The 25,465-nt window shown below is 36.8% G+C and overlaps 1 protein-coding gene across 3 annotated transcripts in view; it reads left to right on the top strand.

Moving 5' to 3' along the window:
* Window positions 1-25,465, top strand: part of LOC122809736 (capping protein, Arp2/3 and myosin-I linker protein 2-like) — a 1,549,910-nt gene that overhangs the window by 817,040 nt on the left and 707,405 nt on the right. The window lies entirely within an intron of this gene.

Below are 25,465 nucleotides of genomic sequence, written 5' to 3'. Positions count from 1 at the left end.
TATCATCTGGAAAGATGACCTTCCTACACTAAACGTATTGCAATCATACAGTAATTCCATGACACCTTTCTTGAGGTTCACATACACTGTTTCAGATGAGTTCAGTTATTTAGATGTTAAAATATCTAAAGACTGTAGGTTATGAACATTTCAGTCTTGTGTTTATAGAAAGGCCAGTTACAGCAACTCTGTGTTGCATTTTACTAGCTATCACCCATTTGAAAAAAAGAAGACTGTTATCAAGGTACAACTTTTTGGAATTTCTAGACTAGTTCACTCCTTGAAATATATTATGTACCTAGTTCATTTATAAAATGTGAACTTTAAAATATGTACTACAAAATAACAAAATAGCAGGTAGTCCACAGTTGAGTTAAAAATTGAATATCCTTTATTGAAACATACAAACAAGTGATCCTAGTTGAGTATAATGAAAAGCATTAAATACATTTATTAATTTATTAATTTATATATAATCAGGTAATTTGGAGCAAGGAAGTAGTTACAGTGGGTGGTTCTGTTAAGAGCAATAAAAGTATTAAACTCATTCCTTTAACCAAGATCCCCTTCCCCCTTAACACCATAGTGTAAACTGAGACTGTGCTACCTTAGAAATGAAACTTAAAAGTTAGAGACAAATTAAAATATAAGGCTAACCTACTAATCCAAAGTTTATTAATTAAGAAACCAACTCACTAACAAAATGACTAACTAATTAACTAACAAAAAGATCTACCAAAAAACAGGGGAAGGTGAGATAGACTCCCTTGAGAGAGTTTGCGATGGATTTCAGTATTGATTTCAGTACAATAAGGAAAGTAGTGAATAAACACTGGGAATATTATGTATTTAGGTTTATCATTAGAATTTATTGGTGGTACAAAACATTTTGTATATTCATAGGATCATAGGAGGTTATTAGGCTAATGACCCTGGGGCCCTTACAAGCCTAGGCAAGAGTTTATCCCCACAAAAGAAGCCTCAGTTAGCACCTGTCACTTCTATATTATAATAGTTATAAAGGCAAACAAAACTGTGGCCATTGTTCACAACATGTGCATATCAATGAAAACAGTGAGGGCATTGTGACTTTTTATAAATTTAATTGTAACACTGCAGAAGTGGTATATTTGGCAAGCTGTAAGACCTGCAGTACATTATATATTGGGAAGACCGAAAATAATCTCAGTTTAGAATATATCAGCACATTTATTTCATAAACAGAAAGAATGAGAAAAAACACATTAGTGAAGTATGCACAAGGGTGTAAAAATTAACAAAAATAGTTTTTATTATTATTGAAAAAATAGCTGAAGAATAAAGGAGAGGTAATTGGAAAAACATATTACAGTTCACAGAAGCTGTATGACAGAACAAATGTCACTTACCCACAATGGTTGTAAGATAATGTTACCATAAGAATGTGTTAATATTTGTAAGTTGTGCTATAAACTGAATGAAGAGAAATAGTTTTAATAGGGTTTTAAACATTTGCTTTTCTAGGAAATGTAAATTTAATAGTTCATTATTACTATTCATCATGACAAGTAATGTGATTTTGGAGGGTTATTTAAATGCGTGTTTTTGTTTGATATGTGCTTAATTAATGCATTCATTAAATTTGAGTAGCTTATTATGTACAGGCATTTTTTTATGCATGTACATTTTAAATATTTGGTTGTATAGTGATAATTATTACAAAACCACTCTTTGACTACACAGAACTCAACTTATGATCTATATGACAAATGCTATATTTGATTTTAGCCTACTAAAAAAAGTCTTAAGTGTTTTACCATTTTATTGAGCAAGCAGTTAATATACAGTGGCTGGATCTTAGATGGAGATCTTATAACATTTAATAATAAATAAAATAAACCAGGTTACTGTTTTTACCCATTTGCAGTAAGCAATAATCCCATGCAGCATATTAGCATTTAATTTTCTTTTCAGAGAATATGGTATTTAAAATATCTTCATCCATTCTATGATACCTGCTTTGTCTACTTCAGGGCCACAGAGACGTCAGAGTCTACTTACTTTATATTGCTATTACTTTACCAGGTGGGTAAACAGGTTTATTGACTCTTTGTCATGATCATGGCTCTGAGAGTAGCATACAATCAGTTCATGTACAATAAAATATAATATTCATATGAAAGTGTAAATAAGATTATATTGCATAGTTAATACAATCAGTTTAATAGTGTTACTAATACATACAACAATTGGGAAGATATTACATAACAGTTACAATTACCAACAATTACCTACAATTTCTACAATATTTACAAATAATTGCAGTTCTTAAGTTCATATACAGATATCACGTAAGGATAAGGTTAATTTAAATTTTTTAATGATTTTCATGAAATTAAGCATGAATTACTTCCTTATGAGTAGGTGTTCTTTCAAATCAGTTTTAACAAAGTTTATTAACTTTTTTACACTATTTGGAAGTAACAGGCCCTATCTAGAGAAAGTTCTTTTTCTTATATGTATTGAAAGGAGGTTTGGCTAGAGCTATCACAGCACTATGTTGCATACCCCCCCCCCCCCACACACACACACACACACACATCTGCTGACAGTTTTCAGGACTTCTAGTTCTTCTAGAGCAAGTTTTTGGAATGTCAGAAGAAACACGAGTAGCCGGTAAAACCCCACATGGGAGTAGAAAGTATATGCAGTTGCCACACACAAGGCACCCAACTGGGACCCAAACTGGAGAATCAAACACTATTAGGCAGCAGTGGTAACCACTGCCCTACTGAGGCACCTTGTGCTTTATAGATAGCATATATTATTTAATAATGTAGCATAGTTTAGAAATACTAGAAAATACAAACACTACAGACATATTAAAATCAGACTGCTGAAAAAAATGTCAAAACTTTTAATAACATAGCACTTTCATCGCAAACAATTCATGGACTTCTTCAGAGTTAAATAGTAACTTACTCCTTTTTGTTAATATATTTAAAGCTCGCCTCAATCAAAATCAACCATTAATTAAAAAATGCAAAACATCTGTGAAAAGGCTGATGCCATTACCAACTACATTGTAACATTTGTTCAACCACCATCAAGAATACCCAAGAAATACATAAACAATTCAGTCATTAAATATTAACCATTGTAACACTACTTCTTTACTTACATGGCAAAAAAACCTCTTTGGATACAACCTTGAGAGTAAATTATCTTGGAAAATAAATGTAAATGCTTACATCAGTAATTGCAGGTGTAAATCTAATATATATATATATATATATATATATATATATATATATATATATATATATATATATAAAGGAAAATGTATATTATTTGAATCATAAACGCCTTTAGTTTCAATACACTTTAAATGGAACTGTATCCCTTCATACATTGTTCTCCATCTGCATTGTGCCTTAACTGCCAAGTTAATTCATTGTATTCCAAACATTTCTTTTTTTTTTTTTTTTTTTCAAAACAGGTTTATTGTTTTAACATACAAGAGAAATATCATAACAATTTTATACAAGTAATTAAAAATAGATATGATTATAACATTCAACAAAACAACTAAAGTATTTACAAAGACATCCACTACAATCAGATCAATTAATTAAACTAAAATACCATGCTATTGAAATTAGGATTTTTTAACAAATTTTGTAAATTATCCCATACAATATAATAAGATGTTTTTCTAGTTGTTCTTGACCTAATTGTGTTTGTTTCCATATGGCACACTATATTCATAACATTTTTAAATTCATTGAACGAAGGAGGTGTATCTGAAATCCAATTTCTGGTTATTATTTTCCTAGCCACTGCTAGAATAGACCATAACAAGGGAAGCTTAACCTTTTTAACACTTTGATGTACAGGTGTGTTGAATAATATAAGAGATTTAGAAATAATGAAATTATCTGTAAAAAGAGCCTGCAAAAATTCATTAATTGACTTCCAGTATTCTTTCAATTTTATACAGTCATAAAACATATGAGCCCAGTCAGCATTAATTTCTACATTACATCTCTTACATAGATTATCGTTATTATTTATTTTATTCATCATCAAAGGTGTATAAAAAGATCTATGTAAAAATTTCCATGTATAAAGTCTCCAGACAATGGAAGACATAGTTCTATAGGCAGATTCCAATATATATTGCTTATCTTGTTGATTTGGTGGGTCCCCATTAATAGAAGTGAAATAATTCCAGTATGTATCTACACTGTAAAAAGTTTCTTGTCTAATAATTTTATGTATGTATGAAAGTTTACCTTTATCAGAAACTTTATGTTGTAAATTTAATATCAAGTAATCAATCAGCGTTGGAATAGATTCTTTAACTGTTATAGACATTAGATCTATTTTATTAATGAGATGTTGTCTAAAGGTCTGAACCTGTAACCAGCAAGTTTCTCTTAGATCAAATTCTTGTTTTAAGAAATCTAGATTTTTAACTTTATTATCAGATATCAACTGATACCAGTACTTTAGATCATTATCTATAGCTAAATGAGTTCCTTCAGAAGTAGATGACAAAAGCATACCCTGAGTATACATTATAGGGAATATAATAAAATTCCATTCCCTATACTTAGAGTGCATGAATATAAAGTTACGATAGCTAATAATAATATTTAATGGGTAACAAACCATATGTTTAGGTGTAATAGGTGAAGTACAAAATTCCTTTAGTAACCATAACATGGAGTTATTTATAATCATATTTTTATGTGTTAAGGAGATTTTCATGAAGTGCATACTAATTAGCTCCCAATAATCTTTCCATTTTGCGACATATGACTGATCTATTAATAAAGTAATAACTTTTACAATAGAAGAGATAGTATATAAATTAAAGTCTGGAAAAGAAATACCCCCTTGAGACCAGCTATTAGTATGTTTCTTTAATGCAATCCTAGGTCTATTAGGTGCCCATAGGAAATTTAACATTAGTGTATTCAGTTTCTTGATAATTATTTTTGTAGGTGGAAGTATTATTGATTGTATTAAGTATAAAATCTTGGGGAATATTATCATTTTAATAATTGTAAGTCTCTCCTCCATAGTAAAAAACATATTATTCCAGGTATTAAAAAGATTTTGTATATTAAGAAAACAGGTATTATAATTATTATATATGACAGATTTAATATCTTTAGATAGTATTATACCTAAATAAGTTATCTGACCTGAATTGGGTACATATTTAGTAAAATCACTAATGAGAATATTTTTTCGTGTATATATAGGTAGTATTTTAGTTTTTTATCCTCCTCCCACATAACACAAATACTTGCGAGAGATGCAGCTATTTAGCCAAACTGGAGGCTGAGCTCTCTCAACTCAGGACTGGCAAGACCAGACAGGAGGAGAAGGCAACTACACACACCACAAAACCAGCCTCACATAATGCTACCACTCCACTGAATCAAACACATAAACACACAAAGACATACTCGGAGGCTCTGAGTAAAAATTTACCTAAACAGCAGAGGCCTCCAAAGCAGACACCCAAACAACTGCTACCTCAAGACACCCCACAAGCAACACATAAACCACAAAAGCAGTGTGCAAAGCAGTCACAGCCCTTAAGGCCAAATACAACACCAAACATACTTGTCATAGGTGACTCCATAGTCAGACACACTGACGTCCCACTCACCAGGCTGAACAAGGAGAGGGTCACAGTAAGCTGCCTATCGGGCTAGAATCTGCCACATAACACAAGCACTCGGGTCACTCCACGGCAAGTACAAATATGACACAGTCATTGTCCATGCTGGTGTGAACGACCTGAGACGTACCTCCCTGGACTACATGAAAAGAGACATAGAGGAGCTCTCTGATTATGTAGCCCAGGCAGGTATGACCCTAACCCTGAGCAGTATACTTCCTTCACCAAGAATGATGCCACAATATAGAGACAAGATGATCAGCTTTAACAATTGGCTTAATGTCTGGTGTCATTCAAAGGGGATCCAGTGTCTGTCTGCCTGGGATGACATGCTTGACAAGCCACGCTGCTTCGCAAGGGACGGCTTGCACCTGTCACCCTGGGATTCCGGATATTGGCTAAGGCTCTTGCCACCCCATAGTGCCTTTTTAGGCAAGGCTCAAATTCTAAACCTACCACCCTAGAAAACAAAATGGGAAGAAACTGAGGGTAATGCTGCTCAATGCCAGAAGTCTAAATCTCAAAATGCACGCACTCGAGGCCCTTCTCAGTATGGAGAACATCGATGTCTGTGCTGTAACTGTAACCTGGTTCAAGGCTCCTGAGAGCACCCGGCACTATTAGGTTTTACCTCATATCATGCGTTCGCCCCAAAACCCGGACCACACCACAAAAGGAGGGGTGTATCCATATTCATAAAGGATACCCACACCTCCAGGTTGGTGGCAACGCACGAAGCTTGGAAAACCATCCAGGTGCAACTAACCATAGGCAAAACTGCTCTACAAATTGTAGCATGCTACAGGCCACCCTCTCAAACTCAGGAACCCCACACAGCCTTCCTGAAGACACTGGAGGGTATAAATGTATCTCCAAACACCATCATATTGGGTGACTTCAACTACCCGAATATAGACTGGGAACATTACTCAAGCCCTAACTTTCTAGCCCAATGGTTCCTGGAGTTCATAAATTCAAATGCCATGGAACAGCTAGTCACTGTTCCCACGAGAGGAGAAAATATACTAGATCTCATTGTCACAAACATGGGGACAAAATGCTCCACACCGAAGTATATCCCTCATTGGTGAGATCTGATCATAAACTAATCTCACTGGAAATCCACATCCGCCCCCACCCCAAAAAAAAAGACCATAGTGAAGAACTTCTCTAAAGCAAACTTCACACTACTCAAGACTGGTGTGGTATCCTTCAAGGCCCCTGAGCCAGAGGAAACCACAACCCAAGCTGCGGAAGCCCTTACAAATGCCTTCTATGAACACCTCCAGGACTGCATGGATCAGGCAAACCCAAATAAAACCAAGACTCTTTCCACAAAGGGCAAACGTCCAGTCTGGTGGACCCCAGCCATTAACAAACTTTACAATAAGAGGAGAAAGCTATTACATGATAGAACAAAATCCATAAAAGGGAAGTCACCCCTGATCATTATTAGTAAAAAAATACGAGCAATCATAAAATCAACTAAGGCCAATTTTGAGAGAAAAATTGCCATGGATTCAAAGGACAATCATAAGGCCTTTTTCAGCTATGTTAGGAAACTGGGTGGAAACTCCCAGATATGCTCAGAATTAGTCCAAAATGATACAAAAATCACTGAACCCACAGACATTGCCAACATACTGGCAGGCAGGTTCAGTGCAAACTTCACACCTCCCCCCTAAAGGAGAGATAACTATCCCAGCCGAGTGTAGCCTCCCGGACATCTCAAATGCGCAGGTGAAAGCTGCTCTCTCTAAAGCTAAAAACACAGCATCAATGGGACGGATGGTGTCCCCGGCTGTGTGCTACATGAGCTAAATGAGGAATTAAACCCGCACATAAGGCAGCTGTTTAATCTCAGCCTTACCACAGGACACGTGCCCAAGGAGTGGCATACGGCAACTGTGGTCCCACTCCACAAAGGCGCCGCTACGGACCCTGGTAATTACCGCCCCATAAGCTTAACAAGTCTAGTCTGCAAAGCTATGGAGAGGATCATAATGGAGCTCATAAACAAAGATATAGGGGACTTGCAGACATTGGACCCGACCCAGTTTGGCTTTGTCAAGGGAAGATCATGCCTTTTGAACTTGGTCGACTTCTTCGAAACAGTCACCAAGGCCATTGATGAGGGAAAGGCAGTCCATACAGCCTACCTTGACCTTGCAAAGGCTTCGACACAATACCCCACTCGGGTATTGTAGAAAAACATACCAGCTTAAATGTAAACCCATATGTCACAAGATGGGTTGCAAACTGGCTTAAGGACAGAACCCACAGGGTTAGAGTTGCTGGCGCTGTGTCAGACTCCAAGCCAGTCACAAGTGGTGTCCCACAGGGCTCGGTCCTTGGCCCCCTATTGTTTGGCATCTACTTCTCAGAAGTACAGGCCAACATGGGAGGACTTTGGCTGACAAAGTTTGCAGACGACTGCAAACTGGGCACCATAGTGGAAAGTGCATCGGACACGGATATCCTTCAGAAGGGACTCACGGAAACAGATAGCTGGTGCCAGAGCCATAGCCTGAAGTTAAACGCCAAAAAATGTATAGTCATACCCTTCGGGAAAAACAAGGTAACCCCAAGCTACCATATAGGTGGCAATCCACTAAGCACAGAAGAGGTTATCAGGGACCTGGGGACCCAGGTTGACAGTGGCCTTTCTTTTGACACTCACATTGCTAAAGTGGTTAGAAAGACCTTCTACATTGCCCACCTGATCATGAAGGGATTCACATCCAGATCTAGTGAGGTCATTGTTCCCCTGTACTCTTCACTTATCAGACCAATGATCGAGTACAATGCCCCATTCGGGATGTATCTCACCCGACATCTGCAGCAATTGGAGAGACCCCAAAAGTTCCTCACCAAAAGGATAAAGGGACTCCAAAATCTGTCATATGCTGCCAGATTGAAGAAACTCCAGCTCTATTCAGTCGCATGCCATCTGCTCAGAGGTGACATGTGCCTGACATACAAGGCCATGTCCAACCCGAAATTAATGGACATGCTCCACCTCAAAAAATCCAAATCCACCAAAACCACTAGAGCAAGCGACTTAAACCTTAGCACGGATATAAATAGGACATGCTGGAGGGATAGATTTATCACTCAGAGACTCCCTATGCTGTGGAATAAAATCCCGGTCCATGTGAGGCAGAGCACCTCGCTGACTCTGTTCAAGAGAAATCTAGACCTGTGGATGGGAGATCGTAGGTTTACCCCGGGAATCATCTCTGTGTCACTGCTGGACAGAGGCACAACAAACTAATGGGCACAGTATTTTTTCATATAAGGGGTGGCGTAAGCCACAAAAATTTGGGCTAGGCTTATAAATGCCTTAGGGCAGATAGCCTAGTATAAACCTATGAACCTATGAACCTATGAATATTAAACCAGAAATACTTTTAAAATTCATCATTTTATCAAATAGAGACTGCATAGAAGAATTAGATCCTGCTGATGTAATTAGAACATCATCTGCAAAAGGTTGAATTTTGGATGTTGTATTTTCATCTATTTCAAAACCCTCTATGTCAATACTGTTTCTGATCAAATTAGCCCAAGGCTCCATTACTAAAGTGAATAATAGTGGAGAAAGTGGACATCCTTGTTTTGTACCTTTAAAAATGGGTATTTTTTGTGAAACATATGTTCCTACCTTAATATAAGCCAATGTTCCTTTGTATAAATGCTCAATTAGATTTACAAATGCATCTGAGAAGTTTGTGCACTTCAGTAAGGTAAACAGATAGTCCCAACTTACTGAATCAAATGCTGAACTTATATCAAGACTAATAAGTGTTAAATCTTTCTTTTTCCTATTTGCAAAATCAATTAATGTTAAAGTTCTTCTTATATTATCAAAAGTATTTCTATTTACAATGAAGCCTGTCTGATCTATATCTATAATGCCGGGATGATTGTCTTCAATCTATCAGCAAAAATACTCATAAACATTTTATAATCAACATTAAGTAATGAGATGGGCCGATATGAAGTACATCTAGTTGGATCTTTATTAGGTTTTAAAATTGGTGAAATAAATGTATATTGCCAAGATTGGGGTTATTAACTCAGTTTGGGCCAAAATAAAACCTTATGTATTAATGAATATGTACTTTTAGAAAGGATTTTATATATCTCTGGTATAATACCATCATTACCCGGTGCTTTGTTTGATTTAAGCTTATTTATTTGTGTAATAACCTCTGTATATGAAATACTTTTGTCCAATAGTTTAATCTGTTGTTTATTAAGCTTTTTATTCATGTTTGTGGTTATAAACTCCTTTATTTTATCTTTAGGTTCCATGTTAATGTTATTATGGTTAATTTTGTGAAAGTGATTTCTAAATTCATCTAGTATTTCTGGTATACTAGAAACATTCTTCTTTTTCCTTAGAGAAAAGATTTCTTTGATATGGTTTTGTTTATTCAACCTTTTGTTTTATTTTTAAGTCTATGTAAGTATTTGGGGCTTATTGAATAAGACAAAACTTGTATTTCTCTAAAGTTATTTTAACTTTATGAGTTAAAATTTCTTTGTATTTCTCATTTAGTTTGTTTATTTCTTCAATAACTTTCTTGTCCATAATATTTTCTTTATTATTATGTTTATAAGAGTCTAATTTACTTTGAATATCTAACAATTCCTTATCCCAAGATTTCCTTTTATTATTATACCATCTGATACTTTGTCCATATAGATATGATTTTAAGGCATCCCAAACATAGACAATGGAGACTTCAGGAGTATTATTTATGTCTAAAAAATGTTTTACTTCTGAAAGTATATATTCTTTATAGTCTTTTAGTTGAGTTAAGTATGCTGGTATCCTTTTGATCTGAACATTATGAGTATTTTTATCATGAATTCAAAACAATTGAATTATGATCAGATATAGGATATGAAATGATTTTGGAATTAATTAAATCTGTTACCATCTGGTTAGAAATGAAGACCCTATCTATTTTTGAATAAGTTTTGTATCTGTTAGAAAAAAGGTGTATGGTAATGATTTTGAATCTATCTGATTATTAATATCATTCAAATGATAAGAATTAGCAAAATCATTTAAATGTTTTGCATTAGATGTAATTCTTCTTTTCCTATAGTGGTAGTATCACTTTCATGTAGTATACAATTAAAGTCACCAGCTAAAATAATATCTCCTATAGAGAATGATATGATCTTATCAAGATGATGTTTCACTGTATTAATACCAATTCCAGGTATCCAATATACATTAATTAAAGTGTAAGTCTTCCCATTAATTTGTATTGTAACCATACAAAACATTCCTTTGTCATCCTGATAAGACTTAATGGTTTTAGGAATGGGCATACTTTTATTCCATAAAATAGCCACTCCTCTTTTTTTCTGAGTGAGCTCTGAACTAACCAATACTGTATATTTGTTTGTGGCTAGTTTATCAATATCTTTTTTCAAGAGATGGGTTTCTTGCAGGAAGACTAAGTTGGCCTTATGTAAATCAATGTATCTTATTAGGCTTGCCCTTTTACACGGATTATTCAATCCATTAATGTTTAAAGAAATTCCTTTTAAAGATGTCATTTGGCATTTTTAAAACTTAAGAATCTTATGATCAAAATAACAAATAACAACATAAGTAATGTTACATCTCCTCCTTTAGGTGTACCTTTAAATATAGCTGTATTTATTGAATCTCTTATGGGATTTTGTATAGGATTCAATTTTGTTTGTAGTGACAATGAGTGTACAAAATATATTGTGGATGTCAAAACTATATACATATAACAATGAACAAGTGAAAATAATGTAAGGATTAAACCTTGCATCCAGCCTGGAGTTAAAAACTTGAACTTAGAGTAGTATTTACCACTCAAGTTAACCCCCTACCCTAAGCAGCAGTACCTCAGCTACCACCTTATCAATTTAATACTGGTTATATTTAACTTAAATTAACAGCTTTCAATTCAATTATCTAGCAAGACAAGACTACACATTTGATAAAACAGCATCATATAAACTAAAATAAACTTATTTTTTTTTATAAACTATTCATACTACTATATACATCTATGTAATATAATACACTTGTATTCAAATAGCATTCAAATAATCTTGATATTAGGAACCAAGAGGAGAGAGAGAATTAAAAGACGTGAAAGAGGGAGAGAGAGTGAAAGAAAGAGAGAAAGAAGAAAAAAAAAAGGAAGGCATATTTACATATTAATTTATTCAAAGTATGTAAAAATAAGTTCTAACATTCATTTAAATCAAAAACTTTGGCTAATATGTTTCAGACATTACATATATTAAGATGCATCTATTTTCTGTCATGTAAATGCAGTCAACAGCTTCCAAAAAAAAAACCTTGAATTGCTTGTATATGAGCATTTTACTCATACTCATTATTGTCAATAGAATAAAATATTATATTTATAGAAATTGTTATAAATCATACTGCATAGTTATGCAAATTCTCAGAAACACTTACATTATTGTAAAAAAGGCCATCTGTATTTTGTATGTCTATACTACTGCTTTAAAATATATCACATGACAATTTCTTCCAGAATAGAGTTATAAAGTTATTTATGCTTGTCAATCAGATGAATTAAATGAGTTATAGTAATGTATATGTTTGGAACATAAGTTTTTAACACAGATTAGTATGCTGCAGTCAAGTAGATTTTCAAAAACACTTGAATAAATGTTTAATTTTCTATGCCTTCTAAAATAAGACATTCACTTACTACAAGAAACTGCATCATTTAAAATCATTATAACTGACATATTTTATGAATTATAAGATAGATATTGAAGTAATTATATAAAATAACTCACATTTAAATGTTAAAGAGTTTGTTTTCCTTCACATAGTCGCATTTGCGTCAGTTCTACTTCCTGGTAGAGTGTTCTTCCTGAATCTGCAATGTGTCAGTGTGATATCTGGGTCAAAGGTCAAATTGACTGTTTTCAGCTTCTCTGTGAGAATTCTGAGAGTTGAAGCTTTTAAAACAACTCGAGGGCACTGTTCATGAGGTAGCCCACATCCCAGATTGTCTCCCTTAACATTTTGGCGGGAAACTTGTTAAAAACTAGTGACAAACATTCATTTAGCAGTGTAAATGCATCTAAACATGACAAAACCTTTGCGATGTATTTTACAGGTTATTACAGCCTCTATGTAAGTGAAATTAAGCCCAAAGTTATTAATAAGTAATAAAACTCAATATTTTTGTCCCAACTCAATTTTTATGCAAATCTTATTATTTACTGTGTCTATATGATCAAAAGCATTTCTATATATTAATATGAAAAAAAATAAAGAGAAAGAATAAAGAAAAGAAAAAGAGAGTAGAAAATAAAAGAGTGTAAAGCAGAAATAAAAAAATGTAAGAGAAAGCTATAAGAAGTATATACAATGGAATATTACTTACTATTTATATTAATAGAGTTAAAAATAAAACATATTATTTACTATTATTTAGTTCTAATTATTATTAGTTAAAGCATGGCAGATTATTTACAAACAAGCATAAGCAGTATAATCAAGAAAGTATAATTAGGAATAGCATTTGAAGAACATATAAACTTTTTACAAGGAATAAATATGTTATTATTCCATTTATCATATTTTCATTACTCTTCTCTCCTGCCCTCCCCCACCCTTTACCCACTACATAATCTAAATAGAATGTCATTGTTTAAACAAAGAAAAGGAGAAAAAAAAGAAAAAAAATGTATCAAATTACTGACCTTACTTCTCTTTTTCAGACAGAGAAACAAATTGAATAATAGCTTGTTATTAGTTCCTCAGATATTTTGACTGGTTATGAAACAAAACATTTCTTTGCACACAGAGAATAACTTTGATTAAATCTTTTCAGAATATTTGTGGCTTACTGGAAATGCAGGAACTATATTTAAAAGATTAATAATGAAGTAAAATGATGAGAGAAAAAAAAAACATAGAACAAATCATTTGTTTTTTAGTCTCTTCTTCTTCTCTGAAGTCTTCCACGAAGTTTCAGTTGCCAGTCTCTTTAATGAAGGACTAGCCCATTCCATTTCCTCTATTTTATCCAAAATCTTATTTTTTTTGATAAACAGTAAAGCAGAGTCTAAGTCATCAAAAATTTTAGGACCATCAGGAAGGAAGATTTTTAGCTTGGCAGGAAACAGAAGGTATGTTTTAAACTGTGCTTTTTTAAGCTCCCTTATTAGTGGCAGAAAAACTTTTCTTTTAGCTATTACCAAGGAAGAATAGTCATTGTCAAAACGCACAGTTGTCTCATTAATCTTAACAGGAGCTTTAGCCCAAGCAGATTTAAGAACCATCTCTTTATCAAAAGTTGATAGAAATCTAACTATAACTGATCTAGGATAGTATTTGTTAGGTTTAGTATTAGCTATAGATCTATGTGCTCTTCGATACCAAAAGAGAATGCTTCTGGTAAGTCTAAAGTTTTAGGGAGCCATGTTGTTAAAAATAAGTAATATTGTTACCTTCAATATTTTCTGGCAGTCCAAAAATCCTAATGTTATTGCCTAGATCTATTTTCCAAGTCATCCAGCTTTGTTTGTAAATGTGTATTTTGTTTCAGCAGAAACTCAATGTTGATTTCCTCTTCTTGGATTCTATTTTCCATGTCATTCACAGCTTCTTCTATGCCTGTCATCTGGATCTTCTGTTGTTGCAGGTCTATATGTAACAAGTCGATTTGTTTTGTAGTTTTTTCTATGAAGGTATCAATTTTAGTATCCATTTTATCCATCTTAGCAGTAAGTTGCTGGATTATAGTTATCAGAGACTGAAGTTCTTTCTTGATGCTGGAGTCTTGAGAATTTGTCTTACTGGAACTCATTTCAGACTGATAAACTGACAGGAAAATTTCCAAAGTGATTTCTGACAGGAATATTGTTAAAATTTCCTTTCTTTTTTAGATATAGTTCAAGAACTATATAAAACAAACATATTTAGAAAGAAAATTACTTCAAAAATTAATTTTTTAAGTAATTAATTCCTATCAGTGTAATGAAATTGGTGGAGCTGAAGAAATCTGCTGCTATCCTGTGTTCATCCTTGGCCACGCCCCTATTCCAAACATTTCTCTGTGTCCTCATCTTTCACATTCACTGTTTCTGTCTGTAATAAAAAATAAAAAGTTCTTAAAGGCATCACATTTGGTAGAGCACCATTATAAGGCACTGCTGGATTTCCCTGACTTAATGTCATACAAGTATTCATAAATCCTGTCATTTGAATTCTTTATGATTTGTTCACCTTGATTAGGATTGTGCTACAACTTTAAAAAAGTCTTACTGAATATGTACTCAGATGGTTTCCATCCCCACATGCATGCACACACAGCCTTAGTCCTGGTTGCTTTATCAGAGAAATGATGGCTTTTTTTGTTCCTTGTTCACTAAAACAACAGTGTTGACCAAGCATCACAAATGAGTAGTACAAATCAGTGACAATGAAATGCTAATGAGGGAATTAGAAGCCATTGGTGCCAGTAAATACTCAGGCACATGGTGTGATCCTTCCCTTATGCCCTACTTGCATATAAATAAATGATTTACAAACCAGTTGCTGTATTGGCATCTTTCAGCAGAATAGCCAGCTACCTGTCATGAGAAGTCAGAGATTCCCTCACCAGGGGCATAATATTCCTTACAATAGACTATGCATTACCAGTTTTTGTAAGGACATCTAAGATGTCATTCAGCAAAAGCAATACAGTTCAAAACAAAGTCTGTAGGTTTGTCACAAGTGTCCTGTACAGGGAACACCTTTATGTAAGACTGAATACAACCAGTGACAATAAATTCCTAGCCCAAAAGTCTTATTAATTCTTTAATACATGCAGTGCTTGTTCTGGAACAGAGCAGACTACTGCTTGCCAATATAAAAGTGCAAGCATCCTGTAGATCATTCACGTCTAAGAATAGTATTGGAAGAGACTTGGGCACTTCACTGCAACATGTCTGTGCACCTTCATTGCCTACTCGACTCTCAGACATTACATTTGGAATAGTTTCCTCCTTAAAATTAAGCTTTGGTCCACTCCTGCATATTCACCAAAGCAGTGAAACTGTACATCAGTGATAAAGCTTCATGTAAATATGTAGAATCAGTTGCATAAGTATATAATGCTTTTACAGTCTTTATTTGAATTGTTGGTTGACTTGGTGTTTGCTGCTTACACAGATGGGTGAAATTTAATGGGGCAAGATGTCATCTGTTTATTCTGTCTAATTTTGCAAGTCTACAATATTAAACAATTTTGATTTTTTTTTTTTTAAGAATTCCTAATACTTTATTGTTTTTGTTACTGTAATAATTTTTACTTGTTGTGACGACCGTGGCCTGGCCCAGCAATCAAGAAGCCTCAGTCCTCACCATTAACACCAGGGAGGTTGTCTCATTGAATAGGAAAGGATAACTAATACACACAGTAAAGTACAATTTCCCTTAAGTGCACACAGAGATCACAGTCAGTCAAGGGCTGGTTGCTCCCTTGCTCACCAGGTCCCCAATAAGATTCCCCACTGGCACAGCTATAGGGTCCAGGTCTCAGCCTAGCTGGGTAAGCTAAAACCTCCAGTACCCTCTCTGTCCAACCAGTGCTTTGTGTCCCTGCCCAAGTAGCTGACACAACACACACACACACTTTGAGATAAGTATTCATACAACTTCACAGACACTCCTGGGAAGGCTGACACAGATTCTCCAGCTGTGCCCCTTTGCCCAGACTGTACGGTAGTAATTACTGTCACCTCCCAACTAATAATATCAGCGACTAATAGGCCCTTAAAAGGGTGTCCAATAATTATTGTGCAATATTATAATCCAATGGAAGTATGACTAACAGTCAAGACTTACTTTAGAGTGGCCTATTACAATAACCTCTATAAATATGCAATGTACTCTAAAGCCTATCTCTGTACAAATCAGCCACAAGTAAAAGGTTTTAAAAATATTTAATAATAAATAATTAAAACACAAGACAAAACTATTACACCACAGAGATATCTAAGAGTTCACAGATCACACAGAAACTTAAAATAATACAGTAGGACAGGTCTGATTCCAAAGAAAAATACCTAATTAAACTTTACTAGCTTTAACTATTCCTACAAGAAATCACAGTGCTAAAACTTATATGTGAGCATAAGGCAGAGTGCTGATAAGCTGGATATCAAGATCAAAATGCTCTCTGGTCTCTTGTAAGAAATAGTATTTAAACATTACTAACAAACATGTCTCTAAGGCCCTCCAAAAATGACATCATTGTTGACACTTGGGTTTTCCCAGTATTCATATTGCCTCATCTTAACACGTGGTCTGAGTTCTCAGGCCACAAACTGCATTATTTAGCAATCTAACACCTCCTCAGAAACTTACAACAATACAAGGCATTTCACATGTATATTCTACCAGAAACTAGAGCAATAAAGCACCTTCCGCATCTAAATTCTGGTCATAAACTTTAGCCTTAAAACAATGGGCATGAAATCTTCATCCAGCCGCCCTGGAGCCGAATTCTAATATGAAAGCATACAACATGCTTCACTGGGCCAGTAGAGTGCAATGTTGTCACATATTTTGCAGTTCCACATTTCACAGTGTTCTTTTACACTCAAGAAAACATGCCTGTATTTTACATTTATTTAAAAATGCCAGAATTATATATCAAATTCTATTTGACTAGGTTGGCAGCCTTCGCCCATCTCTTCCCAAATGTCACACTTATCTTTATATTTGTCATTCTCTATTAACGTAACAGTATTCTGGCTGGAAAAATACCTTGTAGCATCCATGTCAGTGTTCAAATCAGTTAGTCCATCAATCACTCAGTCATCCTTTGCCACCGTCCTCTCGTTTGCTGTGGTCCTGTACACACTTTGCAAATAGCCTAGGGGCTATTGCCCTTCTCAGGTGACCTAGTATACTCCCAGAATTCACTTCCATCTCTCAAAGGACCTGTTTCAATGAGCCTGTTTAGAAATCAGTTCTGAAATTGGCCAATTTTCCACAGGTCTTTGGTTACCCCTACACTTGGACTCTCACTGTCCTTGAGGAAGCCTCGTTTTCCAGACATTCCTCCCGTACTGCATGGGATGTTGGATTCCCAGGCACACCAATAATTTCTGACTCTCTTTAGGCACGTCTCCATGGCTGTGTTGAAGTTAGATGTACTGTATACAGTAGTTTTTAACAGCATCTAGACACTAAGGCTCCCTCTTGGCTCTGATATTGATGCTTGTGACAGAAGTAGATGTGAAAACAATAATGTACCACCCTTTTGTTTGTCCTGGCAAGGACTGTCTTCATATGTAGACTCTTTTCCATCTGAGTGTCAGACTGACACAGGTTTTTCATGTCTTTTGAAGTTGTAGTTTACCATTTCCAAAATCAAAATTCAACAAGACAAATTCCAACCTAAATAGAGCAGTTTCTTTAGTCTACCTGCAGACTGACTTGATATGGAGTTAGCAGTAATATCTCACTAAAGTTACACAAATGTATAGTTTATAGGTCTGCAAGGCAAAGTAGTCAGTGAGAAGCACCACTAAGACTGTTAAAACAAACTGTTACAAATCATTTGAATAAAAATGTCCTAACAGTTTCTGACATTGTCGGAGAGCATGATATACCGTCTCTCAGTTGACATGAGCCTGCTAAAATTAAGGTTGTTGGCTATTTTTTCTTTTAAAATGGAAACCTAATCATATGTTCTATGTAGTGTAGTAAGTAAGCAATGGGAAACTGGTACAGATTAGTTTGAGTTAGATACTAGTTTCAAGTCTTTCACAGCTGAATATTTATTTTGAATAGAAAGTACTAGCTGGGTATATTAACTGAGAATGTAAGACACTGCAGAGCACCTGTACCTAGCATGCTGGTTTAGAGTTTGGCTATCTGAAGAAACAAAAACTCAGTAGGTAAGTATGACAGGAGTAATTTCTACAAACAATAGCATCTGAAGTGGTACACCTTTGGACTTGGCACTGGGTATTTTATTTAATCTGTATTTTCTTTGTGTTTTCTTATATCGGCTTGCTGGACAAATCCACTGATGACTTTAGGAAAGCTAAAATTATGTACTGCAAGGGTTTAATCAGTCGTTTATTATCCTTGTTTGGAAGGCATCTACAAAGTGGTGCATACTTCATGACAGCAGGCTAAGATATAGTATTGATGTTTGGTCACTGTTACCATTGCTTATTTGATCGAAGATATCTGAGCCAGTGGAGTTTTTTGGGTTCCATTGATTTAACTGGAGATTTTAATCCCCCTCACCCCTGTGCTAGAGGAGATTCCCTGCATCCTAATTAATTATAACAATCTCAGGGGTTACCAGTTTTCAATGAAAGCTGTAATTTCTGAATTCTGAACTCTGTTAGATCAACACACCCTAATTAGTTCATAGGTTCATAGGTTCATACTAGGCTATCTGCCCTAGGGCATTTATAAGCCTAGCCAGAATGTGTTTGGCTTTCGCCACCCATTTTAAATTTATTTTGCTATGCCCTTTTTCGAGGTTAGTATACTGTGCCTCTGTCTAACAGTGACACAGAAGTGATACCCAGGGTAAACCTACGATCTCCCATCCACTCATCAAGATTCCTCTTGAAGAGAGTCAATGAGGGACTCTGCCTAACCTGGACTGGGATTTTGTTCCAGAGTGAAGGGAGCCTCTGGGTTATGAATCTGTCCCTCCAGCATGTCCTATTTATTTCAGTGCTGAGGTTCAAGTCTCTCGAGCACGTAGCTCGATGGGATTTGGATTTTCTGAGGTGCAGCATGTCCATTAATTCTGGGTTGGACATGGCTTTATACGTCAGGCACAGATTGCCTCTGAACAGGTGGTATGCCACTGAGTAGAGCTGGAGTTTCTTTAACCGGGCAGCATATGGCATCTGTTTAAGCCCTTTGATCCTCTTGGTGAGGTACTTTTGGGGTCTTTCCAGTTGATGCAGGTGTCTGGTAAGGTACATCCCAAAAGGGGCATTATACTCAATTATGGGCCTGATGAGGGATGAGTAAAGAGGCACGATGACGTCCCCTGATCTAGATGTGAATCCCTTCATGATTAGGTGGGCTATATAAAATGTTTTTCTAACCACTTTGGCCACGTGGTTGTCAAATGAGAGATTGCTATCAACTTGGGTCCCCAGTTCCCTAATTACTTCTTCTGTACTTAATGGATTACCACCTATGTGGTAATTTGTGGGCACTTTGTTTTTGCCAAAGGGGATGACTATACACTTTTTGGCATTTAGCTTGAGGCCATGGCTCTGGCACCAGTTGTCTGTTTCTATGAGGCCCTTTTGGAGGATGCTTGTGTCAACTGGAGAGTCGATTATGGCGCCCAGTTTGCAGTCATCTGTGAACTTGGTCAGCCACAGTCCTTCTGTGTTGGCCTGTACCTCCGAGAAATATATACCGAACAAGAGAGGTCCCAGGACTGAGCCTTGTGGGACACCACTTGTAACTGGTTTGGAGTCTGACGTAGCTCCTGCAATTCTAACCATGTGGGTTCTGTCCTTGAGCCAGTTTGCAATCCATCTAGTGACATAGGGGTTTATATTTAAGCTGGTGAGCTTATCTATAATGCCCGAGTGGGGTATTGTATCGAAGGCTTTTGCGAGGTCCAGGTAGGCTGTGTGGACCACCTTCCCCTCGTCAATGGCCTTGGTGACTGTTTCAAAGAAATCAACCAGGTTTAAGAGGCAGGATCTGCCCTTAACAAAGCCGAACTGGGTAGGATCCAGTGTTTGTAGGTCCCCAATATCTTTATTTATGAGGTCCATGATGATCCTTTCCATAGCTTTGCAGACCAAGCTAGTCAGGTTTATGGGGCGATAGTTTCCAGGATCCATTGAGGCACCACCTTTATGGAGAGGGAACACTGTTGCTGTACACCACTCTTTGGGCACATATCCTGTAGTAAGGCTGAGATTGAACAGTAGTTTTATGTTTGGGTTTAGCACTTCTTGGAGTTCATGTAGGACGCAGCCCGGGACACCGTCTGGTCCCATTGATGCTGTGTTTTTTGCTTTGGAGAGGGCGACTCTTACCTGAGCATCTGAGATGTCAGGGGGGCAGCACTCTGCTGGGATAGATATTTGCCCTTTTGGTGGGGAGGGGGGGGAGAAGTTTGCGCTGAACCTGTCAGCTAGGATGTTGGCAATGTCTGTGGGTTCGGTGTATTTTTTGTCATTTTGGACTAATTCTGAGCATATCTGGGAATTACCACCCAGGTTGCTAACATAACTAAAAGAAAGCCTTATGATTATCCTTAGTCTCCTGTGCAATTTTTCTCTCGAAGCTGGCCTTAGACAATTTTATATGTGCCAGTAGTTTTTTGCTAATACTGATCAGTGATGCCTTCCCTTTTTGGGATTTTGATCTATCATTTAGTAGCTTCCTCCTTCTATTGTATAGTTTGTTTATGGCTGGGGTCCACCAGACAGGACGTCTGCCTTTGGAAGATTGGGTCTTGGTTTTATTTGGGATCGCATGATCCATGCATTCCTGAAGGTGTTCATAGAATGCGTTTATAAAGGATTCTGCGGTCTGGGCCGTATTTTCCACAGGCCCGGGGGCTTTGAAGGATTCCACCTCAGTTTTGAGGAGTGTGAAATTTGCTTTAGAGAAGTTTTTCACTGTGGTTTTCTGGGCAGGGGGTGGGGTCGGGATGTGACTATCCAGTGAGATTAGTTTATGGTCTGATCTTACCAGTGAGGGATACACTTCTGGTCTGGAGCATAGAGTCCCCATGTTGGTGATGATCAGGTCCAGTATGTTTTCCCCTCTTGTGGGAGTGGTAACAAGTTGTTCCATAGCATTTGAGTTTATAAATTCTAGGAACCTTTGGGCTAGGGTGTTGGAGCTAGAGTAATGCTCCCAGTCTATGTTTGGGTAGTTGAAGTCGCCCAATATAATGGTGTTTGGAGAGACCTTCATATTTTCCAGTGTTCTCAGGAAGGCCGAGTGGGGTTCCTGGGTTTGGGAGGGTGGTCTGTAGCAGGCTATAAACTGGAAGGCAGTTTTACCCACTGTTAGTTGCACATGGATAGTCTCTGATGCTTCGTGGTTTGCCACCAACCTGGAGGTGTGGGTATCTTTGATGAATATCGATACTCCCCCTCCTTTTGTGGTTCAGTCCAAGTTTTGGGGCCGAAAAGCATGGTATGAGGTATAACCTGGTAGTGCTGGGGTGCTCTCGGGAGCCCTGAACCAGGTTTCTGTTACTGCACGGATATCGATGTTCTCCATGCTAAGGAGAGTTTCGAGTGCGTGCATCTTGAGGTTTAGACTTCTGGCGTTGAGTAGCATTACTCTTAGTTTCTTATCCCTTGTGATATCTATGGAGGTGGGTTTGTCTTTTGAGCCTTGCCTAAAAAAGGCACTATGGGGGTTGCAAGAGCCTTTGCCAATATCTGAAAGCCCAGGGGTGACAGGTGCAAGCCGTCCCTAGCGAAGCATCGTGGCTTGTCGAGCATATCATCCCAAGCTGACAGGCATTGGATCCCCTTTGAATGACACCAGTACTTAAGCCAATTGTTGAAATTGATCATCTTGTCTTCATATTGTGGCATCATTCTTGGTGAGGGTAAGATGCTACTCAAGGTCAGGGTCATACCTGCCTGGGCTACATGCTCAGAGAGCTCCTTTATGTCTCTTTTCATGTAGTCCAGGGAGGTACGTCTCAGGTCATTCAAATCAGCATGGACAATGACTGAGTCATATTTGTACTTGCCTTGGAGGGACCTGAGTGCTTGTGTTATGTGGCGGATCCTAGCGCCCGACAGGCTGCTCACCGTGACCCTCTCCTTGTTCAGCCTGGTGAGCAGGACGTCAGTGTGCCTGACGATAGAGTCACCTATTACAAGTGTATCAGGTGTGTTGTTTAGTCTTAAGGGCTGTGACTGTTTGGCACACTGGCTTTGTGAGATATGTGTTGCACGTGTTTTGTTTTGGGGTAGCGGCTGCTTGGGTGTCTGCTTTGGAGGTCTCTGCTGCTTTGGCAGATCTTTATTTGGAGCCTCCGAGTATGTTTTTGTGTGATTATGTGTTTGGTTTGCTGTCATGGTAGGTCTATGTGAGACTGGAATTGTAGTGAGTGTGGTTTCCTTCTCCTCCTGACTGGTTATGCCAGTACTGAGTTGAGAGAGCTTAGCCTCCAGTTTGGCTATATGGTTGCATCTCTCACATGTGTTGGAATTTGTTGGGAGGAGGAGAGGGTTGTCTGTGTACATGAGGCAGTTGTAACATTGCCTCAAGATTCCCAGATTCACCAGCTGGACCGGAGAGGAGATTGACAACTGACCTTTGGACATGCTAGAATAATATTGGGAATTCCTTAATAATTGAAAACCAGGGCCAGTGGGGAGTGAGGGTGTAGTGCTTTTATTTTTTAGTGCTGACTTATAATTGCTTTAGTGAGCAAGTGCCAGGTAACAAGTGCAATGTGTTACAGGTAACTTAAATGCAAAAACGACAAACAGTAACTTTCTTTCAAGTGAAACAAGGAAATAAGTACAGTAAGCAATGCAGATATCACTAGTGATCCACAGAAGCGCTGAGAAGCTGTGTATTAGGTGGAATTAGCGTTCCAGGGAAATAACAAGCAAACAAACAACAAGCATATAAACAAAGCTAGATTCAGCAGGCCTGGATCTAGTCTATGCTACAACAAACAAGGTGTACCAATTTCAGTAAGATACAGTTCAAATATTCAGGCACTATAAACCTTTAACCAGAAATTCCCAGCTCAGAAGGGCAGAGTCCAGCCTCTTCTCCCACAAGAGTGCAGACCACAAACCTTCTTAATGTAAAATAACTGGCCTGAAGCCCAAGTGCTTAAACCAGAACTAATACACTTTAAGAATAACAGACACTGGGCTCTCAATCAGCAGTTCCCAACTTAGAAGGATGAAAGCTACTTGTCCTGCCACCACAGTGCATGCCACAAACCTTCCTAATGTAAAACAACTGGTCTGAAGCCCAAGTGCTTAATCCAAAAGACTTAGAATGATAGCTACACTTTAATCAAGTTACTACCAAACAGTAATAAATACAATTGAATACTTTAGAGAATGCCTGGATTAGTGCTCAAGTTACACAAACAAAGCTAGATCCAGCAGGCCCGAATCCAGTCTATGCCACAGCAAACAAGGCGCACCAACTTCAGTAAGAAGCAGTTCAGATATGCATGCACTATAAGCCTTCAACCAGAAATTCCCAGCTCAGAAGGGCAGAGACCAGCCTCTCCTCCCACAAGAGTGCAGACCACGAACCCTCTTAATGTAAAATAACTGGCCTGAAAGCCCAAGTGCTTAAACCAGAATTAATACACTTTTAGAATAACAGACATTGAGCCCTCAATCAGCAGTTCCCAACCTAGAAGGATGTAAGCTACCTGTTCTTCCACTACAGTGCAGACCACAAACCCTCTCAGTGCAAAACAACTGGTCCGAAGCCCAAGTGTTTAAACCAAAAGGCTTAGAATGAGTTACACCAAGCAGTAATAAATACAATTGAGTACTTTTAAGATGATGCAAAAGTAAAAAAAAGTAGGTAGAAACACAAGTACAGTAAAAGCAGATGAATTTTTTTTTTCTGAACAAGTGCTGAGATCAAAGAAACAGATTTGAGTGCTGAAACTAGAAAACTGGCTAGTTCTCTGTAAAATAGATACAGAACAGATATCATTAAAATAAATATCTCAAAAATGCACATTATTAACATTTCTACAAAAGATCCTTGCAGTACATAACTTTAGCTTTTCCTAAATTCCTGGCTTCCAAACATAGAAAATAAGTGTAATACTAACTACTTAACAGAGTTTTGAGAAATGTATCCTTGGTAACCAAATCTCTTTATGATATTATTACAGAATCTTTAACTGGCATCAACAGCAGAACCCCCTCTCCCGGTTCTGTTTCATGTAATTAATGCTTTTGAACATTCTAGGTTATTTTGGCCTTGCTTCATATTGAACTTTTGGGCTTAGAAGAGTTCCAGAAATATTTCCAGAAAATACTTTATGGTCTATATGAACCACCATACTTTGTTAGGCTTGTATATTTATGGCTACACTGTATGACACGTATTGTTGAGGACAAGCTCTACCTGGTGTATAGGACTTCAAGTGATGCATTATTGTCTAACACTTCTTGCCATGTACTTTTTCTTTCTAGAGGCAAATCTAAGCCTGTATTAGATTCTTGAAGATCTGTAGCAGTAGAACTAACAAAAAAGAAAGGCTTGTGACATAGAATCTACACTAATTCTGGAATATAACATTTATATAGACCAGGAAGTTCAGTCTACTATTAATGTTTAAGACAACACTTGATGAGTATAGGAATATCAAAACATACATTTATGGTGTCCTGGAATAGAAGCTCTGCTATGGCTCTTTGTAATAGTTCTCCATGACTATATGACCTTGCTGTCAGGCGGGAGGTGAATTATAGTGGATAACAAGTTACCTCAGGTAAACTGGAGCACAAGTTAGATATTATCAAGGCTTCAGCTGCTCAAGAAATGCAATCACTCCTTTTAACATACTACTTTTATGATATATTTTATTATGTTTATGCATTGCATCACTTTTCATAAATGTTATGTATTCATCTAAATCATTAGGTTTGTATAGTGATTTTATTAAAAACTGACATGGAAATTCAATGTGCAGAAATATTCCTTATAGTTTCATCACTTCAGGCAATGATGTTTTCTGTGAAACTGTCTTATTATGTGCTGCTAAT

Source organism: Protopterus annectens, chromosome 8.part0 (assembly GCF_019279795.1).
Source record: "Protopterus annectens isolate FY-2018-M chromosome 8.part0, PAN1.0, whole genome shotgun sequence".
Taxonomy (NCBI): domain Eukaryota; kingdom Metazoa; phylum Chordata; order Ceratodontiformes; family Protopteridae; genus Protopterus; species Protopterus annectens.
The sequence above is the reverse complement of the archived record's forward strand: the minus strand, read 5'-3'. Positions and strand labels throughout refer to the sequence as shown.